Genomic DNA, 20,737 nt, shown 5'->3' with positions numbered 1-20,737 from the left:
GGCAGCAGAATCAGGAGCAGAGCCAAAAAGCCCAGCACGTCCTCAACTGCCCTAACAAATCTATAATCACTGCACAACCTTTCTTTGCCTTATTGGTCCCACTTCCTTTTATTTCCTTGAACCATCAATGTAACATCCCTGTGGAGGTTGGTTTCTAGAAGTTCCCAGAGATTTTATAAAAAATTCATAGAGATATTTCAATTTCCAAGTAGATTTCCTGCATTATATTTTGCTCACAAGACCAGCTGCTTTCTGCTTCCTCCTAAACTGAAAATCACCTGGATCTGAGTTGTCAAACCAGTATCCAGGAACTGATTTACTTAAATCTTATGTCTCTATTTCTTTATTTAATACATAGGTTCAGAAATAAATTCTTTGACCTTGGCAGCCTTTGGCGATTATCTGGGAGCTTAAGCCAGAGAAATATATTTATCTTCACTGAGAGGCGAGAGAGAAAGAAACAACTTACCGATCAGTGTTTTCTCCCAGATGATTTCTGGTATGCTTCAAGAGAAACAACATATAAATTAATGCACACAATATTTTGAGTTTTCTTCCAGAGCATGCACAGTCACTTTTTCCACATCAAACAAAAAATATAGTCTTTGCACTTTCAACCATTTCCAACAGTACACAAAATTCTCTCACTCTTTTACTTTCTTGGCTAACACCACACTAATTCTTCCCTTTCAAGACTTATCCAAGTAATCTGTGCACTACTGACCCAGAGGCATTGTTTCTCTAAACAGCACCAATGAAACAAATTACTAAATTACTTCGTGCAGCTAAAAATACTGAATGCTGAATACCACAGCTCTGTCAAGGGTGTCACTACTAAGTTGCATCAGTTTAAATACTTCTTGGGACCAGTCTTTCTGTACTGTGGGTATTGTTAAAAAATAGATGGGGAGAAGTTGAAATATAAACCAACTTAAAATTTTGCCCCTTTCTCAAAGGGAAGAAAAATCCCACTTCAAAGGCTGTTTGGGGGTTTTGACTTTCAAATTCCAGGTGAGATTCTCTTTTCCACAAGAACGAACTCTGACACAACTGCTTTAATTTCCATACTTTGGGAATAAGCATGGAAAAGCTATTACTCAGATATTTTCTCTGACTTTTGAAATCACGGTGAGTGAGCTCAGAGATCAGATCCACTGTTGTGAACTGAACTGTACCCATGGGACTGTCCATTTCTGCCTGATCACCCCAGGTACACTCTACTGGAAGGGGGAATATCTCTGCTCCAGTAGCAGCCAACACTTCCTAATGTGACTAGGGAAAATCAACTTGAGTAACAAGGAACTATTAATTAATTTTCAGTTTGACTCATTTTAATGGAACCAACTTGTTTCCCTAATTTTCCCCATTCAGTGTCTCTGCAAAAGTGTATTTATTTTAAAGGAAATTATACAGGAATTCTTGAATTTAATATTACAAAGGTTTCATCTATTACTAAGTACCTTTTTGTTTGCTTTATTTTTTTCTTTCTTCATAATTCTCCCTATCTGTCTCTTCTTTCCTCTCTTGCTTCTCCTGACCAACTGATCTCTAAGTCTTTTAGGGTGAAAAAGAAAAGGCAAATTACAAAATAGGGCTCAGAAAAAGGGGATGAGAATGGTAAAAAAGTAGATAAACTATGCAACTGGAACAAGTATAATTGGTTTTTTAAAACTCAATTTTTAGGTAATTTACATTAAGATTAGTATCACAACTATGCTGCTAGCAAGAGGTTGCATTTTATATCAATTAGATATAATTCTTAAGTTGCTTTCAGAGAGAAAAAATATTTTAATATCTCAGACAAGCAATTGACACTAAAATGTGAATCTTGTTCTGTGACTCCAGTGTATGATCAAAGGTAGTAAATCATCTGAAACCCATTAAACACATGACAATATTTAATTTTAATGAACTACAGTTCTAGTCTTTAGTGTTTCTTAGTGACATTTATTCTTAGACACAGAAGTTTAAGGGGTGTTTGGGCTTGACTTCAGATCTTCAGCAATTTCCACTGAAATTTCTGAGAAGAATCTTAGCCAATGTTTTAAAACACAGAGGCCTAAATTTAGACTGTTAAATCTGTATTTAGCCCTGCAATGTGCTGAGCTCTTGGGCTGTGATCCAAGAAAGCACTTATGAGTTCCCATTAACTTGAAAACACTTTTAGGTCTATTATTCACTTTACCAAAAATACTGAACTCAAATACTTAAAATTATGCATGCACATTAAGTAGCCTTAGCCTTATACAGTCCCCAGTTCAGGTCAGCTTGTACCTGAGACCCTGACTCTATGCTTTGAGATACACATTTTAAAATATGGTCAATATCTGAATACATTTATAATTAATATTCTGTCCTGTTTCTACATTACTATGATATAATGATAAGAACAATGACAATGATAATTATAGTAATAGTATTTTGCACACCCAAATCCTGTTTGTGAGAAATAATCCACTACTTCTGAAGGCTGGATAAAAGTTGCACAGCAGTGGCTAAGAGTTAGTTTTCCATGTCTGGGAGGGACAGGGTGAATAGGTATAGGAAACAATATAGCAAAGGCATTTAGAAAAACTGAAACACTGAAGACAACGAAATACTGGTATAGATTGTTTAGGGAATCCATTGAACCAGGTTCGTTGGAAGCCTTTAAGAAGTGGCTAAAGCACCTCCAGGAATAACTCTATTCCTGGAGTTATAGTCAGTCTTTCCTTAAGAGGCAGGATGTACTAGGCACATTCATGAGGTTCCTTTTAGCTCTGTGCATCTTTTAAGTTTTGACATCAGGCTTGTGTTTGCTCTTGCTATGTACTGGCTAGCTTTCTATGCTGATATCATTACATTTGCCCACTTAAGACCTGTGTCATGATTCAGTTGTGAGCAAGCAGCAGGAGAAAACAATTATATACATATATATATATATATATATATATATATATATATATATATATAAGTATTTCTAGCCACAGAAAAAAAGGCTGGTACATGAAAACTGGCTAGAATAGTTTCCATCCCATTTGTCTATTTCCCAAATAGAGTGAAAGACAATGAAAGACAACATCAGTTGTGATCTGACAGGAATCCTGGTGTTTTCTCTAAAGGCATTTGCAAAAAAAAAAAAAAAAAAATCAGAATTAGAAGAGTTAGTAGCGATCATTTGTGACTGTGACAATCACTAATTATTGTGCTGTGCTGTAAGAGTTACAACCTCAATGTGCAGCAAGCCCATTTCTAAAAGTGCCCATATGCCCACCACAAGATCCCTCCTGTTCTGTGCTGTGTTTCATTTGTGCCAAAAGCCAAGCTGATGGTGTGACTGTATCCTCAACAAGGTAGACAAATCCTCATGGAGGAGAGACAAGGCTGGAGGAGCATCCATTTCAACCCATCTTTCCCAATTGATTACTCTTATTTACAAGGCAAAATTAACCAGCTATAAATAAAAAAAGTGAAGTCCTCAATTACTCACTTGTGTTGCCCTTCATAGAATCATGGAATGATTGGGGTTGGAAGGGATCTTAAAAATCACCTAGGTTCAACTCTGTTGCCAAGGCCAGGGACATCTTCCATTGGATCAGGTTGCACAGAGCCCCATCCAATCTGGCCTTGAACACTTCCAGGGATAGGACACCCACAGCTTCCCTGGGCAACTTGTTCCAGTGCCTCATCACTCCCACTGTAAAGATTTTTTTCCTAATATCTAATCTAAAGCTTTTCATTTGAACCTATTCCCTGTTGTTCTGTCGCTACATGCTCTTGCAAAGAGCATTGCCACATCTTTCCTGTAAGTTCTCTTCATGTACTGTAAGGCTGCAATTAGGTCTCCCTGAAGCTTTCTTTTTCCAGGCAGAACAACCCCAGTTCTCTCAGCCATGCATCTCAGGGAATTTGTAATATCCAGCTGAAACAAAACTCACTGTTAATTGTAATGAGGCACAATATGTGCATGCAAGATACGCTTTGATTGATTGCTACACAGCCCTTAACTTAGGGCACTTTTTAACTGACAAAATCAGCTTTCTCACTGGGAAATGTATCATGAGGGAGTTTGGAAATAGGATTCAGAACTGGCTGGAAAGGCCCAGTTAAAATCTGAACTTCCCCAATGGGTATATCATGACTTTTCAAAGAAGGAAATGAGAATATGGAGGAATGATTGGGCTGACATTTTGATTTGAGATTGCTTTTGTTAAAAAACCAAAGCCCCCCTAAACCCTCAACAACAACAAAAAAGGACAAACAACAAAACCCCAAAATAAAGCCCCACAACAAACGAACCAAACAAAAAATCCCACCCTGCTTATTTTGTTACTTCACTAAATTGGAAGAAATGTTTGATGCTTGACTTAAAGGTCTCCAAATGTCACTTATAGATAAAACCCCAAAATAAGATCTTGAAAACTCAGAAATAGAAGACACATTTTGTTTTTTCAAATTTATTTCATCATCCAGTTTTATCTCCATTCTAGAACATTGATAAATTAAAATATTTGGGTAATCCTAAAGATGTGTGCCTGTAGGTAAAAACAGACTCCATCTTCAATTCACTCTTCCTTCAAATAATTTCTCAGACACAGATCAGCACCTTAATTGTATATTTATTTTTAAACATTTCCTTATGCCTGAATTCTGGGAACAAAACATAATTCCCAAAAGACTTCAGTAGTTGCACTTAATGTATCAGGAAGAAAAACAAACAGGATCATGCCAACCTTTAATTTTTGCACACACAGTAAAAATCACCATAAACCAAAACAATTAGGCATGAAGAGAAAAGAATTCTGAAGACTTGAAATATTGTCAAGAGATCAGTGAATTTTTTTGATCAAAACTTGAAATTTGCAACAGGTACTCATGCCCAAGCATGTTCATCTCCAAGAAAGGAGGTAACAGTGACATACTAATCCTGTCTGCTGTGGAATGACATTCCTGCAGAAATCTGGGGAGGCAAAGCACAATGCTAGTGCCAATGGCATATCCAGACATAGCTGGAATTTTCCTAGAGAGGGCAGGGGGGCTGTTTCTCTTTCCCTCCACACACATTATGTAGCTATTGAACTCTGCAAGACTTGCAAAGAACACACTTTATATTATCTTTTCATTTCCATGGCATCTGTACATTTAAAGTTTCATGCCTCATTGTGTCTGCATGTGACCATCTTGTACATGTATTTAAATTGCTTCTCTTCCCTCTGATCTTGAAAAACAGAAGCAACATTGAATTCTTTTTCCATTATATATTTTTACAAAAGAACTACTGTAAAAATTAATCAAAGATATGCTGCTTTTTATTGTTATTTTTTTAATTTTTGGGGTTACTTTTCCTCATATTGCAGTGGTTTTGAAATTGAAACGTTGCACTGCTGAGAAAGTGCCATGAAAATATAACCCACTACATTCCAGGAAAATAAATAAGCAAGGCCACCCAAATTTTCAATTAGTGCTAGTGCAGTATGCAGGAAATGGCTGGAGAACCGTCAAAGGCAGCCTTAGGCTGGGTCGTGGATACGGAACAGTGACAGGAAGGTTTGAAGCAGGAATACAGGCTCAGTGTGAAGATGGCTCTTCTCCAAGGAAAACTGCATACTAATAGGTTAATACTGATTTCCTGAAACATACAGCCTGGGTATTACATGCTGGAATTTACATTCTGACAAAGGCAATTGCTGAGCCTCAAGACTTTGCTTTTTTGGTGATGAAATAACACTAGAAAGTTCAAACTGCATTATATATTTCATGTTTTAAGCTTATCAAACATTCAAAGTACAAACTGTGCACATATTTTTAAGCCACCTGAAATAGCAACAGCCTCACTAGTTTGGGAAACTAGTATGAGAAACGTTACATTTCAACAGGTCAAGTTTGTTTGGAATAATCCCAGCAAAAGATACTGACCAAGGTGGAGTAATGACACTTTTAGAATTAACCTGCCTGGAATCCAGAATTACTGCCCAATCAAGCAGATATACACAGTACCAGGAATCAAACACTTCTGCTTTAGCACAGCCTTTGTAGACAAAGTGGTACTTGGAAGGTATCTGAAGACTGAGTTGGACAATGCACTTCAGAACATTGAAAAACTGAAAATCAGAAATGAAGACACTACCTCTCTTTCTGTAAGTCAGAGGAAGGGCTCCCATTGATGACAGAAGATGCTGTGCCAGACCTTCATCCTGAAAGTAAGTGCCTAAAACAAGGACAACATTAATAAAGCAGAGAAACTTAATGAGAAAGACCAGCCCAGCTAAAGAACCCAGCCAACCTTTCCTTATAAGTGTCCTCCTATTCCACTCTCTCCAACTGATGTTGCAAGTGTTAGCTGAGGGTGGCACTGCAGCATCACAGGAGACCCTCATCCCCTCAGCCAGAGCCGTGTTCTACCTCTGCTGTCTTTATGGAAGGTGGCTGGCACAGGAGCAAAAAAACACCAGTGGAAGAGAAGAAGAGACAGCGGGTTTTTCACCGGCATCTGCGGGGCTTAGATTTTCTTTTGATCCATCTTAATATCAGCAGGTGTGTTTTTAGCATTATACTACTGCAGGCATGATGCCATGTCACAGCGAGCAGCCAGCGGCGCCCAGCTGTGCTGCCCGGACCCCGGGCACCCACTTAATTCACAGGCTGTGCCTCCATATTTATGTATGAGGTACACACCGTTTTCATTGTCTTTCAGTGCCCAGAGAACTGGAAGCCATCCTGCAAGTCTTTTTAACAGTTTTAATTGCACTAAAGTCACTGGGAAATCTGCCCAGATAGAGCTTGGAAAAACTGGGCCATGAAAGGAGGCCCATTATAATTATTTGCAGTAGGAGGCAGAAAAAGTCCCTGCCTCTCCCTAGGAAATGTTCTGTGGGATTGAATTTGCTGAAAACTACTTGGGGTCCATTGAGTGATGCACTTTCCACTTCTTCTCAGGGAAGCTGTTTTAAATAAGCTGTATAAAAATTTTAATCAGCACATGGTATTTTAAGATCTGAGTACCATCCCTACCCTGGAACCTTTTCAGTTTAAAGTCCGTAATTGTGTCTGTTGCCTATGAAGGAGAAATTAACAGAGCAGGGGAGGAAATGGAGGGAATTTGGGGAGTTTGTGTTTGTGTTCACACATAATGATACATTGTTTGGTCATATGTGATAATTATTTAATCAAATGGAATTTGCCCTGTGGTGCTTTACATGACACTGCTGCCAATCACCCCAAAGCAAATAAATCTTTCAGGTGCTGAAGGGAGTGTTTACTCGCCTGTCTTCTGGAGAGCTGCATGCTGTGAATGCCGAATGGCACATCTAACACTGCTGAAGTGATCCCTGGGCAGCTATGTGGAATGGACATCAGCTCAGGGCAGACTTTATGCATTCTGGGGAGTCTAGACAACTTTTACAGAAACTTGGATATCTGTGTAAGGCTGGATATATTGTCAATAATTGCCCTTGACAAGATACTCTGCTGAACAGAGGACACAGATTTAATGAAAAGGTACTTCGCTATAGGAGAAAGCGCCTCATTTTTTTTTTTCCCACATGAACACTCGATCCACGATAAATGTTTATAAAGTTCCCCTTCACCAAGTTTCTTAACTGCTGAAGAATAAATATTTAAAGAATCACAAATGCTATAATCAAAACCACGTAAGATGCTATAAGAGTGTCCCCTTTTGTACAAAAAAACAAAGGAGCTCAAGCTTGCATAAAACTCCATTGCCTGGTTTGAAAACTGATACACTATACAATACAGCATGTATTATCTTTGTGCAGTATTTTTATAACAATACCTTAAATGCCATTGGCTTAATTCTTACCATATTACTATAACAAATCTATGGAAGCTCTGCAGAAGACCAATGGAGAGGAGGCTTGGGGGTCGCATCTGCAGGATCTTTAGTCTCTGTTTGGTGAAGTCCTGGGGATGAGACCCATGTTTGAGATTAAGGACATGCCTAAGTGCCTCGCTGGATGGGAACTTACAGGACTGAGCCCTTTGCTGGCACTCAGGACAGAAACTTTCAACAGTGAACAAATTCCTTACATGGAACAAGTTATTAATAAAAAGAAATTAAAAAAAAAAAACCAAAACAAAACAAAAAAACAACACAAAAAGCCCAAAAACCACATTTCCTAGTTTTAATAGGTAACTTACACCAGTAACGCCCTGAGAAGAAGGGGAGCACCTGATGAAATCTACCAGCTGGTTTCAGAATATAATTATATACATAAAGTTGAACAACAAGACTTTTAGTTAAGTCATTTGGGTAAAAATCCTGGTTCCATGGAGCAAAATGGGATAAATTTCCATTTTTGACATGGGGCCAGCATTTTGTACATCAAGATAGTCATCCAAAAATTTACACTAATTTGGAGGTATTGTAACCAAACATTTTTTTCCAGGTAGAACTTTCTTAATTATTTGTCTTTGTCCCTTTTCTGTCCATTCTGTCCTACAAGTATTGGAAAAAAAAAAAAAAAAAAAGAAGAAAGGGAAGAAAAGCTCTTCTATTTAGGAAGGCAGGAAAATCTAAAGGAATTATAACCACAATACCTCAGAACTCCTGGATATCAAAGGTACTTTCCTGCTTTCCTGTCCAGACCACCATACAATTGCTCTGAATGGGGGGGAAAAAAAAAAGATAAAAAAAGAATATAATAAAAGGTGAGGGGACTGTCCTGGAGACATTCCTGTGCTCTGGCAGTCACCTGGCTGCCCACATGCTCCTGCAGCACTAGTGCAGCAGATGCACAACCAGCACTGAGCATCTCAGCTGCAGATTTTGGGCCACAGTGCCCTGCATATACCTGCACTGAAATCCTAGCCCACTGCCAGGCTGCTTGCAAACCAGCACTGACTTTGGCAGAAGCAGAGAATGATCAGAAGCAGTTTTCACCTTTGTGTTCTGTATGTTTTTAGTAATTATCTGTGCATTTATGTGGAACATTTCTATACAAGTTCTCTTTACTTCACCAAGAAGCATACCTATGTATTTGAGCCTGGGGAGAAAGAGAAACCTCTTGTTGAGGTTGACGTTTTATTATTTTTGTTTTCCTTTAAGTCTCCCAGCATAAAATCTAAATTGAGAAAATAAAAATTTGAGAGTGGGGTCTGACTTTCCATTTATGGTAAACCTAATTTTCACAATAGCCATCAAGAATGAAATAATTTTACCTTATTTTTCAATAGTAAAGAGCTGTGGACTAATTTCAAATCCAGTGCAGGAGCTGAAGATCTAGTAGGAGAAATAGATGAAAAACTAACAGACAGGTTTTGTAGGTTTTGTTTGTGAAATCACTAATGAAAGCACAGCCCCTTTGCTGAATTTACCTACTTCGTTGCTTTTAGATATATCACTATGCCTTTCTCCTCTCTCAAGATAAATCACCATAGCAAAAGATCTCTATAAAAAAAAAAGAATTGTGGTAAAAGAAAGAGGAGGAATTAGGCAAGTATTCTTCTGCAAATTATAAGAACTTCTCATGAACATAACTATTGTTTATTTGATTTACATTCTGTTTAAGCTTTCTGGTTTTCAAAGACCACCAGAGGGAGCCCAAAACCTCTCATAAATATAAATTAAGGCGTGTTGGAGTCAGCAATGAAAAAATTGGAGTAAGAATTAAGCTGTCTTTGAGTTTCAAAGGAATACACTAATTGCTCATTCACCAAGATCCACATAGATGCAAAAGTTCTGGACAGTGATGGATGAATCACATAAAACTATTTTAGAAGAATATTTTAAATTTAGTCCTGACAATTAAGAATGCAACCCAGAATAGTCTGAGCATGCCAAAAGACACACATTAGAGGTGAGGATGAAATTATGTAGGCGGCCATATACCATACAATACATAATCACTTAGGAATATACTTTTGAGCTCCACTGCTGCATCTGTTTAACACTATCGGGTGCGAAAACCGTAAATGAAATTATTTATGAGATGGAGTCAGGGCTGCTTCTCATGACTGCCACTGTTTACTTCCTTGTAAGTGCTGATGGCTAAGGTAATCCCTAGGGAAAAGCTGATTCTTTGGGTAAGAGTGTGAGGAGCACAGTGTCATGATTGCATGACTATCACAGAGAAGCACTTCAAAACCTAGACTGACATATTGTATGGCTTGCAACTGATTTGGCTTTTCATCAGCTAGTCACTGATTGACCCAGCTAAGCATTAGCTTGACTAGAAAACAAAATAAATAAGGAACTATGTGGATGGTACAAGTGGACTTACTGGACCACTCTTAGCACAGAAAGCTAAAAATGTCAAGCATAAGTTGTGATTTCTTGCTACAGGTACCTTATATGAAGGTTCTTCCAGAAGGTTGAAAAGCATCTGACTAAAACAAAAGTAGACCCCTTTCCAGGTCAGTATTTTCAGGATACACGTCCCAGTTTTATAGATATTGAAAAAAAAATAAAAATTCAATTTGCAGAAAAGCCTAAGAAGAAGATGGACAAAGGATAAGATCTGATAGCAGGACCTGACATATGAAAACACTGTTTCTTTGAATAGCCAAGTGAAATTAATGAAGATTAGATGAGCTCCATTTGCTGTAGCCAAGAACTGATTATTTACCTTTATTAGCTCTCAGGGAATGCTCTACAACACACTCCTTTTTATTTTTGGCATAGAAGGAAAAACATCTTTGAGCACCCTGGTCTAATGGAAGGTGTCCCTGTCCATGGCAGCAGTGTTGAGACTAGATGATCTTTAAGGTCCTTTTCAAGTCAAACCATGCTGCGATTCTGTGATAATATATACTTCTTTCCCTTGATGAATTGTCACAGGTTTTAATTGCAACATTTTTCAAACCAAACTTCAACCCTGGTTCTGGAGGTGCACATGAATATAATTGCCCACAGCTTTTACAGATGTAGCTATGGAGCATAATTTTCATATATTACAGCAAATCTTTCCACTTGTTTCACTCCTGTGACCTCGGCAATGGAGGAAATAGTTCTTTCCCAGTTTTAGCTCTGTAGTGCTCTGGGGAAGAAGTTGCTTTAAACAACTCAAGAAGTGCTTGACTAATATGCAGTTCTGTTTACATGCATATTACAAATAGGCTGGTCAATGCCATAAAGCAAAAGCCAGTAAAACTTGGATTTATAATATTCCTGCAGCGCACATCTTGACTACACCAGTGAGTTCTGTGACACTACTGATCTCAACAAAAAAAGGGTCTAATTCAAAAAGGGTCCAAAATGAGCACTCTATCTGATCCTACCTTACTTGGTCCATAGGATAACTCATTAAAGATGCTTAAATAAATAATAAATAAAAGGAACAAAAGGTAACATCATGTTATCTCTGGTTCACTTCCTTTAGGAGACACAGGACAGAATTGCAGCCAGTTTATTATTTGAGTACTCTGCAGATGAGGGATCAAGTAGAGATCAGTTAATTAAAAAAAAAAGAGGATATTATTAGAACATCATCATTAAAGGGGGAAATTGTTTGAAAGCCAGGAAATTCCTTGTTTAGTGTTCACAAAGACCTGACTGCTTGAGCTTCCTCATTAGGAGAGAAAACTTACTCTACCAGAGGGCACACAGATTACAAGGTGCAGAAGAGGACGAAGGAAAAATGCTCATTCTTGCATCAGGTAGAAAAGGGCATCAGTGGAGACTAAGTCCACCCTGACAAAGCTTTCTGCAAGGGACCAGTGCAAAACCCCCAAACATGCTCTTACTGCTTTAATGTGACAAAAGATAGCTATTTGCAAAATAGAAAACTAGGGCAAAAATCTCATGTTTTTCATGCAAATTGCAGACACCTTTCCTCCCCTCGGACCATCCCCAGAAAGGCTGCATCCAGGAATGCCACAGCAGGTGGTGGTGTGCCCTTGAAGGTGGGGAAGGCAGGGTGGCCACCCCAGGGTGAGCATGCAGGGGTTGCAGGCACAGTGGTTGGCACCTTGCAGGGCCCAACAGTGCTCTGCTGACTGGGACAGCAGCTGGAGTCACCTCTAAGGTACAGGCATAGTGCAGCCAGGCACGCTGGTGAGCCTGAAAGCCGGCTGTGGTGGAATGCATTAAAAATCCCGTGCCCAAGAGGCAAGTATAGGACTGTAGCTGTTCCTGAAACTCGGCTTCCCCAGCTTTAGGCTCCTTCCTCACCCCCATTCCCACGACTCGGCACAGTTGGGGATCTCTTCTGCTGCCTCGGCCAGCTGTCACTCCCTGGCCATCTCTCTTTGAGCCCATGAGTCACTTCCTCTCCTCAGATCCCACCTTTCAAAACTTCCTTTTTCCTTTTCGGGGGTATGTGTCTGAAAGCCTTTTCTGAAAGAGGGCATTGGGCTTACCATGGACAAAAGCACTTCTGGGAAGCAGCATGTTCTCCTGTCTAAGGACACATAGACACAAGACCTTACAGTCACATTCCTGTGGTCCCCATGGTGCTGGCATGCACAGCTCCACACTGACCTCCTCCAGTTCTCTGCCCTGACACACTTCAGCTGTGGGGACTGGAAGAGGGCTTCTTGCCCCATATTTTGCCTGCAGGTGTGCATAGACAGAGGGAAGAGGAGAGAAAGGAGAGGCCCAGCTCATCCCAATTTCCTTTGCTGGCACCAGCTGCTGCCTCTTGTTCACAGAGCAGCAGGCCTGGTGTTCACTCATAGCTGGAGAGAAGCAAGAAAGTAAACCAAAAATCCTTTAACTTAAAAAATGGAGTTCCTTTCTTTTATCCTTTTTTTTTTTTTTTTTTTTTTTTTTTTAATCTGTTGTGAATTCAGTTTTTCTCTACAGCTATGAAGGTTAGAGATCTGTTTCTTGGAGAGCAACAGTGAACCCTCCTAAAATTAGTGACAGTGTCAGAAACTCCTCTAGCAAGCCAGTAGTGCCATACCCTGGGAAGCTCCCAGGTCTTCATGATACCCCCCTTGTGTGGGATGCAGAGTTTATGTGTTCCTACCCCTCATAGGCAATGGGTACCAGGAAATTTAAAGGGATGTGGGTGGAGAGGTGTGTGGGGGAGACCTGTCAGGGTTTGTGTGGTGGTTCAGGCACAACTTGTTGCCTTGGAGATTTCTGTGCTACCAGCAAGGTAATCTTATTGGCTAACAACTTAGCCTGCAGGTACAAAGGCCAAATTCTGCCTGCACTTAGAAATTCAGAATGAAGCCATTAGTTTACTATCCTATTTTTCACTGTATTTTCAGGATTATACTTTTGAATGAGAGTGTTTTGACTTCTTTAGGCTTCAAACTATTTGAAAAGATGGTGTTTTTTTTCTCCAGGACCTCTGAGGCCTGATGTTTTGCCTACCTGTAAGGCTGTTATTGCTTCTTTGCCATGTGGTAAAGAACCTATTAGGACAGGAAACATAAATTTTGCATAAAAAGATTAATAAATTGCCATAAAGTCAAAATAGGAACACACTCCCTTTCAACAACACTTCTAAAATGTTTTTTATGTTCACAGGATTTTTAAAAGACAAAACCCACAAAACTCATCTTAGCCCAAAGTCTAAATAAAAATATATTTTTCAGATGCAACTTTTTTCCAACACAGTGTTGCTGTAAATTTCTTATCAAGAAGTAACAAAGAAATGGATTTCTCTTTTCAGATCAAGAGAGAAGCTTTGGTAATGGCTGTATTCATTCATCTTTCCATTCCAAACATCATCCATCATGCCTTACATCCCTTACACCGGACTGCAGAAAACATACCACAAATTCTACTTGGAATAGCAATGCATCTTGGACAAAGCTGACTAAATTCAAAATTAAGTTTTCAACAACTGCATGTTAAAAAGAAAATCAGTGAAAGAAAAACAGCGAGCTCTACTGAACAAACATCCCACAGTTAAAAAAAATATGTTTTGATTGATGAAGGAAAAAGCCATGACATTTTAGGTGGCTTAAAAGAAATTTCAAGGATCGTATTAAAAAGAAAGTTGGCATTCTATTAAAATAGAGTTATCCCAAGAGATAACTGGAATATACTGGGAAACAAGGACATAGTCTGGCTTTTACCATTTCTCAAAGCAGTTAATTAAAGTTTCTTTTCTTCATCTCATGTCCCCAGTTGAGGGAGTTTACATTCAAGATCATCAACTTTCTTGGTTGTGAAGCAGCTCTAATCCACTTACTTGATCCTCCTGCAATCAATTAAAGCCATGCTAATCCTGTGCTGGCCATGTACAACGTGGAAAACTAAATGTATCACATTATCTACAAGAAAAGTATTCAGGAATCTAGATCTGAATCCAAGACACTTTTACCTCTACAGAAAGGTCAGGATGAAATACGCTATAAGATTTATGGTATCTACAAAAACAGCAAGGTAAGCTCTAAGGAGAAGCAATATCTTTCATCAGATCAACTGGTCCAGCTGCAAAAAGCAGACAACATTTCAGGTACAACTACGGGCAACATCAGAATTTTACTTTAGATTAGCCCTGCAGGGAAAAAAAATTCCTTTAGCATTGGAAATTTACACAAATAACCCTTAATAAGGCAATTTTACAAAAACTCTTTATGAAAAACATTTTTGTGGTGTAATTAGAAATAAATTTTCAACTCTTATTTTTATTAGAGCAACCCATAGGAATTTGTATGCTAGAACTAATAATGCTGATGCCTTTATCAAAATTTATTGTATTTGTAGGATTGGAAGCCTCTGTCCAGTCTCACAGATTTTTAAACTGAGTACATTGATTCCAGAGGGTTGATGGTACTTTTCCAATGACTTAATTTCTATTCTTACAGACAGTATGAATCACATACTTTCATGAGAAAGTGTAGGTCAATGGAATTACTATGGAAAATGCAACTTCCTTTTGACTGAACTTGCCAAACGAATGTCTTCACTTACAGTACATGAATGCTACTCTAAGGGCATCTTTGCAAAGCAGTACCTCTTTGACAGAAGCAACCTGCTGCTATTCTTTCTTGTATGTGCCTGAGCTTGTTTATCTACTTCCAGTCCTTTATGCAGGCAACAAGACAGCACAAGTGTTGCCATGGGAATATGATGCTTGTGTATGTCATCCTCCCTGAATTTTGTCCTGAATTTCCACTACTGTACATTTTGGGTGGGATTCTTGATTATTTGCGCAATTGTAGTTGCCTACTCCTGGACAAGGCCATAACAAGTTCCTCCTCTGTGTATATTAGCTACCATTGCTGTACTGTATCCTATTTTATTTCTCTTTTACATATAGAAAGAGGAGTGCAGTGTAAATTTATGGAGACAAAAAAAAATAGAAGCCATATAAACACTGAGCAGCTCAATGCAATGGTATTGTTTGGTTCACAGACAGCCTCTCCAGCACAAAGGAAATGAGGTGTGCCCACACTGAAAAGAAACAGATCCCTTCTGCGTGGCCAGGGCCCTAAGGATTCTGCCTGTGAGGCTGCTGGTGCTCATGCCTTGGGCCCTGGAAGAAAATTGCTGGGACCTTCTTGTCTTACCTCCTTCCTGGGCAAGTGCAGCTTCCTCCTCTCTGGGTGGTCTTTCCAGCAATGGAGGTCTTGTCCTTCTGCGCTAGTGTGACCCAGGAGTGAACTCAGCTCATTAAATGTACTTGCTTTTCTTTTGAAAAAGAAAAGGGTAGAAATAGATAGATCCAAGTTATGACAATAATGCATTTATATGAAAAAAATAAAGACAGTGCACTTGTTGTTGTAGAAATCAACAGCATTTCACCTCTGTGATACTTCTTTTTTGAGAAACTGTGCCTGTCAGATCAAGCATTTCAAGACACGTCATTTCCAGAAGAGAGGAGTTAGACACACTCTTGATCGTGTGCTTCTGTTTATTCTGCGTAAGGGATCTAGGACACCTGTGTTAGTTTTAAAGCTACTACATGTACAGCACTTGACTGCTATATTTTGGCAAGTCCCAGCTGTTATTTCACATGTGTGAACTAAGAAAATACCCAAGGTAAACACAGACTTAGAAGAAGTACCAAAAACATTTACAATAAAGTGCAAGTATAGCCCAGTATGTTAACCTGCTAATATATACAGTGTGCTGGCCCTGATCTATTTCCCTTTAGAGAGGCAAAGGAAAAGAGGTGTAACAAAGCCTGTATGAAGCACCACAACAAGTTACCAGTTTTTTCTCCTAAGGTAGCAGCACCACCCTGAATTGCTTTTCTCTTACTTCTCTTTCCTCACAGTTATTACTAGTCAAGCTTACCCAAATGCAGGCAATGCAGAATAGAAACATTTTTTTCTGTTAATTTTGCACATCTGACAGAATTTAATTTAAAAATCAGTTTAAATCCAGATTACTTACATGTGTGCACATGCTCACACTCCCCCTCTACATACACAATGTTAAAAGGACATTACAGATGATAATTTATTTTGCTCTGCTCTTGCTGCATTTCATAATATCCCTTCTCTCTTGAAATACTGCCAGAGAAGATTGTCTTTAATAGACTTCAATGGTGTCAAAAGAAACTCAGGAAATGAGGACTGAGGTGAACCTAAGGTCCACTGTGTACCACCAGGAGTCTGATTATACACACTGCTTTGTACAGGAGGCAAAGATCTGCACCCCTGATGTCTTGCCTTCAAAATCCAGTATTCTGTCCACTTTCTGTCTCCTATAATTAAAGCCCATTATTTTGACCTGCTTGGTTTCTTGTCCAGAAGTGATGTTCTTTTACAACCTCCTCTTGCTCACGCTCAGTTTTGAGTTACGTCTCAGAACCTCTTAGATTTCATTAGAGATGAGTTTTACTAGAAAAAGAGGGCTACTTTATTTCCATCATTTCCTGTATGTGGGTCACATCCTTGTAAGTACAGTCATCATCTCTGTAAATACTATCCTTAGAGGTAAGCTTTCCAGCTGCCTCCTGACATGTCCTGACGTAACCACCCTGTAGTCTGTGAGCCGAATCTTCTATGTGGCAAACAAATAAAAAAATGAGCTATTGATTCAAATTAAATGAGTCAAACAAGGAAATTCAAGGCAGCAACCTGAACCCAGATTAATGTTTCCTAATTTATTTAAGCCTGGAGCCTAGCAGATATGAAAAGCTGTAGTAAAAAATCTTAGCTCTTCATTAGTGACAAGACTAAATTTTTTTATGTGATTTCAGCACTTTGTGTATCCAGGATCAGCTCAAGAACCAAAGGAACATTTCCAAGTGTTTTAGCTCTCACTTGTTTAATTAGTTCCTGATGTAAATGAGACCTGTTCTTACGAAGTTATGCAAGCTTGCTGTGTAATAACCACATGCCATTTTGTGATTAACTAATTTCTTGCTCAAAAGCTTTCAGAAGTAAAAGACAAGTATTGTATTTGTCCCATGTTTGACATGGCAACTTTCAATTGAAATATCATGACCCTCTAATTATAGGTGCTTCAAACTCAGTAATGTTTTGCTTACATCACTCACTACTTCCATTCATCATAATCCAGGATTGTTCTAGTTCACTCAGCAGTAATTCTAGCTGGCTTTCATCATTCCCATGGAAAACATATACGAACAATTAAATCTCTCAGCAGAAGGAATCAAACTCATCTGGAGATTTATGAAAGCATTGCAAAAAAAAAAAAATCATGTATATATTTATGTGAACAATAGCAATGAATAATTATGTTAAGTATCTGATAACAATACGGCTCATTTTATCAATGGTGAAACACTGATTTGGTTTGATTCTGGAGAACTTGCTGCATAACCTAAAAAGAAGGAGAGGAGGAGGAAAGACAAGGAAAAGGTTTATGTGCTTATCAATAGAAGTTCATAGAAAGACCCCTATCCAGTGCAATCTAGAAAAGATTAATTTACTATAGTTATATAACCATGAAATATTTAAGTATATATTTAGAAACAACAAAGTACATCCCATTATTTTAAGACAATGAGAGCAGGTGCCCAAGGCAGAGAAAATTTTGCCTTACTCATTTCTTATCCTTACAGGTTTGTGCATGCTGACCTCTGATCAACAATCTGCATTGTCCATTCTGCTCCACCTGCTCTGATGACTTGTTTGAAGCCCTGCAGAAAATTTGTGTGAGGGCAGGCAATGAAGAAAGGTCTCCCTGCCCCATGCTGTAACCATGAGACCACTCTTCTATGTAAGAGCCTGAAAATATCACAGTATCAGGTGAGAGGTACTTTTATAGCTTTCCATGTATTTTAGTCAACATAGCTTTGCAATACTAGAGAACAAGCAGTAAGCATAATGGTTTGAGGGCTGATAGCTCTTTATGAAATATTCACATCAGGTTTATACTGACTTAAGGTTGTCTTTACAATCTCCCAATGTGTCCTTCCAAGCCTTTAAAGAAAGAAATTAGGTTTAGCATTAGCTTCCTAAAGACTACAGTTGTGTTTTTATAAAGAGGGAACATAACTGATGGATAGCTCTCTACGTGTAGATAATGTTAGTAATTGTTAGTGGTGCTCATTTTGTATATGCACATGCAACATGAAGTAAAAGGAACATGAGAAAAGAGGTGAAACATGAAGTAAAAAGAACAAAATAAAAGAGAACAGAGCTACAGAAAGAAATTGGCAAGGTTGCAAGATGTAAAAAACCACTCTACAATACAGGGCATACCCAATAAAATAGCAAAACAAGATTTGATCAAGCTAGTGCACAGGTCTCCATCCTATAGATTTCTATACAAAACAAAACCTTGTGATGTGGTTTTCCCTCGTGGTAGAAATTTTTATAACTCACCAGCAAAAGACATTTTGGTGTAAAAAGGTGATACTTAGAGTCACAGAATGATTTAAACCTTCAGAGGCAGGGCTGATGTTAGGACAGATTTAGTGTTTGCTCCTGAAGTTCCTAAACCAGGGATCACAGGCTTATTTTAATTCTATCCTTAGATAATCTGTCAGTACTTCAACTACAGCATATACAAAACAACTGAAAATGGATAAACAGCTTAGCCCTCTTCGGGCTCCCAGTGGTCCTTCCATTGACTTCCAGGATTGTTCATCATTTGCTCTTTCTAACGCTACAACGTTCATACAGTTAATGATATATTATCCATGCTTTGATCCTTCTAGCTTACAGATATAATGGCTGAGAAAGAGGAATTGACTTTAATTTTCTGCTTTGCATGACATGACAAAAAGATGCCTCTAAGGACAAGTAGGCACTAAGAAAAAGCTGTTTTGGAGATACAAAGCCTTATAAGGACCTTTTCAAGGAGTGAGATCCATGTGGAACTATCAGTGAGAGAGATTAGCACTGAGTAGGGCAGAACAGGGATTATGAGTTAGGAAAAGAAAGTGCAGAGTCTTAAAAGAAACAATCTATCTTTATTGCCTTTTAAATCAATTAGGGAGCAGACCACCAGCATTTCTACATCCTGCTTTTGCTCATGGTACTCATAGATTATTGAAATGTTGACATTTCACTTATATTTGATAAGACTATTTTTTTAAAAAAAGGACATTATTTTTAGATGCGTTGCTTTTTTTAAGTAGTGTTGTTGCAATGATGGTCTAAGGGTAAAACCAAGGTCAGATGTGTACAGAGAGGTATTGTCTTTTATTAAATTAAAACAGTTGAAAAAATAGACAAGATTTAGAATGTGCCATCATATCTGGTAAAAGGAATAAAACATCCTCAATTTCATCTAGCTAAACTGTGGAGATGAACTACAAGGTGACAGTCTTGTTCAGGCTTACTGGGAGAAAGAAGCATGCAACCTGTCTATGATCTGCACTATTCAAGAGAAGCACCCTTTATGGTTCCTGACTGTGATGAGTTTGGGGATTGATGTTCCCAGAGACTGTAAGGTACAGGAATGTTTTTTCCTCTTTTCTGAGTCTCATGTGTGACAAGCAGCTTTTGACAGTATTTTTATACCTGCAGTGGGAAGTTAGGAGGCAGAGAGGCATCTTGCTGGCTGATGCACACATTCAGGATGGATTAATTCTTTGAAAAAAAGGAGACCTGGAAGAACAGAATCACTGTCTTTATAAATCCTGCAGATGGCATTACTCAAGTAAGCATGTTTGAATACTGCATGAAAAGAAACACATACCTGAATAAAAAATATCCAAGCAAAAAAGCTCCTAACAGTTGGTGTCTTCTACTTTCTAGTATATTTTGCCTTGGATTCAGCTACACTTAGTAACTGTATATAAAACAAAGCTTTGTGTCCTGAAAGCTAACTTCATAGCCTTGCTCTGTAAAAGTCAATAAATAAATAGGAACACTAATAAAAGGTTAGAATTTGGATGAAGAAGTAGGGATTTAATATATGGTACGTAAGTATAGTCTTAAAAATAAATACTGTTTGGAGACTATTCTGTTCCCATTCTAGTGTAATTTACAGAGATGTGATCACAAACATTTCACAAGGACACTAATCCAGCCAGGCAGTAGAAGCAGTGCTCTCTGTGAGCCAACAATGTCTGAAAAAGTAAGTAATGGCAAATGTTGTGCATTAGAAATCAATGCACAAATACTGCAGTTCTGCAAAATTATATGCCAACTGTGATCAGCCTGGAAATGTGTGGACAAAAAGGGCTAAAACTACAGAGAAACTAATAATTTCAAAAATTTCTCATGTGTTTATATAGTGTTAATTTTCTGGAATGCCTACCATCAGAAAAGATGGAATTTTGCAGAGGATAAAAAAATACTGATTATGTCATTAGCTTTTAATATTTCTTAGTGTTTGTATCTTGATTGACTGGCATGTGGAGAGATAATTGCAGAGTATTCAGCTTCAGGGTGGGAGATGAGCACAGACACGCCTCTCTGGTTGTGGGACCTATCTCATGAGGAACAATCAAAATGACAATATACACCT

At 38.4% G+C, this 20,737-nt stretch overlaps 1 long non-coding RNA gene across 1 annotated transcript in view; it reads right to left on the bottom strand.

Annotated features, from left to right (window-relative positions):
- Positions 1 to 473: 473 nt before the first annotated feature.
- Positions 474 to 20,737, bottom strand: part of LOC116183305 (uncharacterized) — a 118,512-nt gene continuing 98,248 nt past the window's right edge. The window contains exons 5-6 of the long non-coding RNA XR_004147905.2: positions 15,409 to 15,529; positions 474 to 504 (exon numbers count right to left, since the gene is read on the bottom strand). This is a non-coding gene — a long non-coding RNA (uncharacterized LOC116183305). The remainder of the gene's footprint in view (positions 505 to 15,408; positions 15,530 to 20,737) is intronic.

The sequence above is a fragment of the Lonchura striata genome, chromosome 2 (assembly GCF_050655825.1).
Source record: "Lonchura striata isolate lonStrDom1 chromosome 2, ASM5065582v1, whole genome shotgun sequence".
Classification (NCBI taxonomy): domain Eukaryota; kingdom Metazoa; phylum Chordata; class Aves; order Passeriformes; family Estrildidae; genus Lonchura; species Lonchura striata.
The sequence above is the reverse complement of the archived record's forward strand: the minus strand, read 5'-3'. Positions and strand labels throughout refer to the sequence as shown.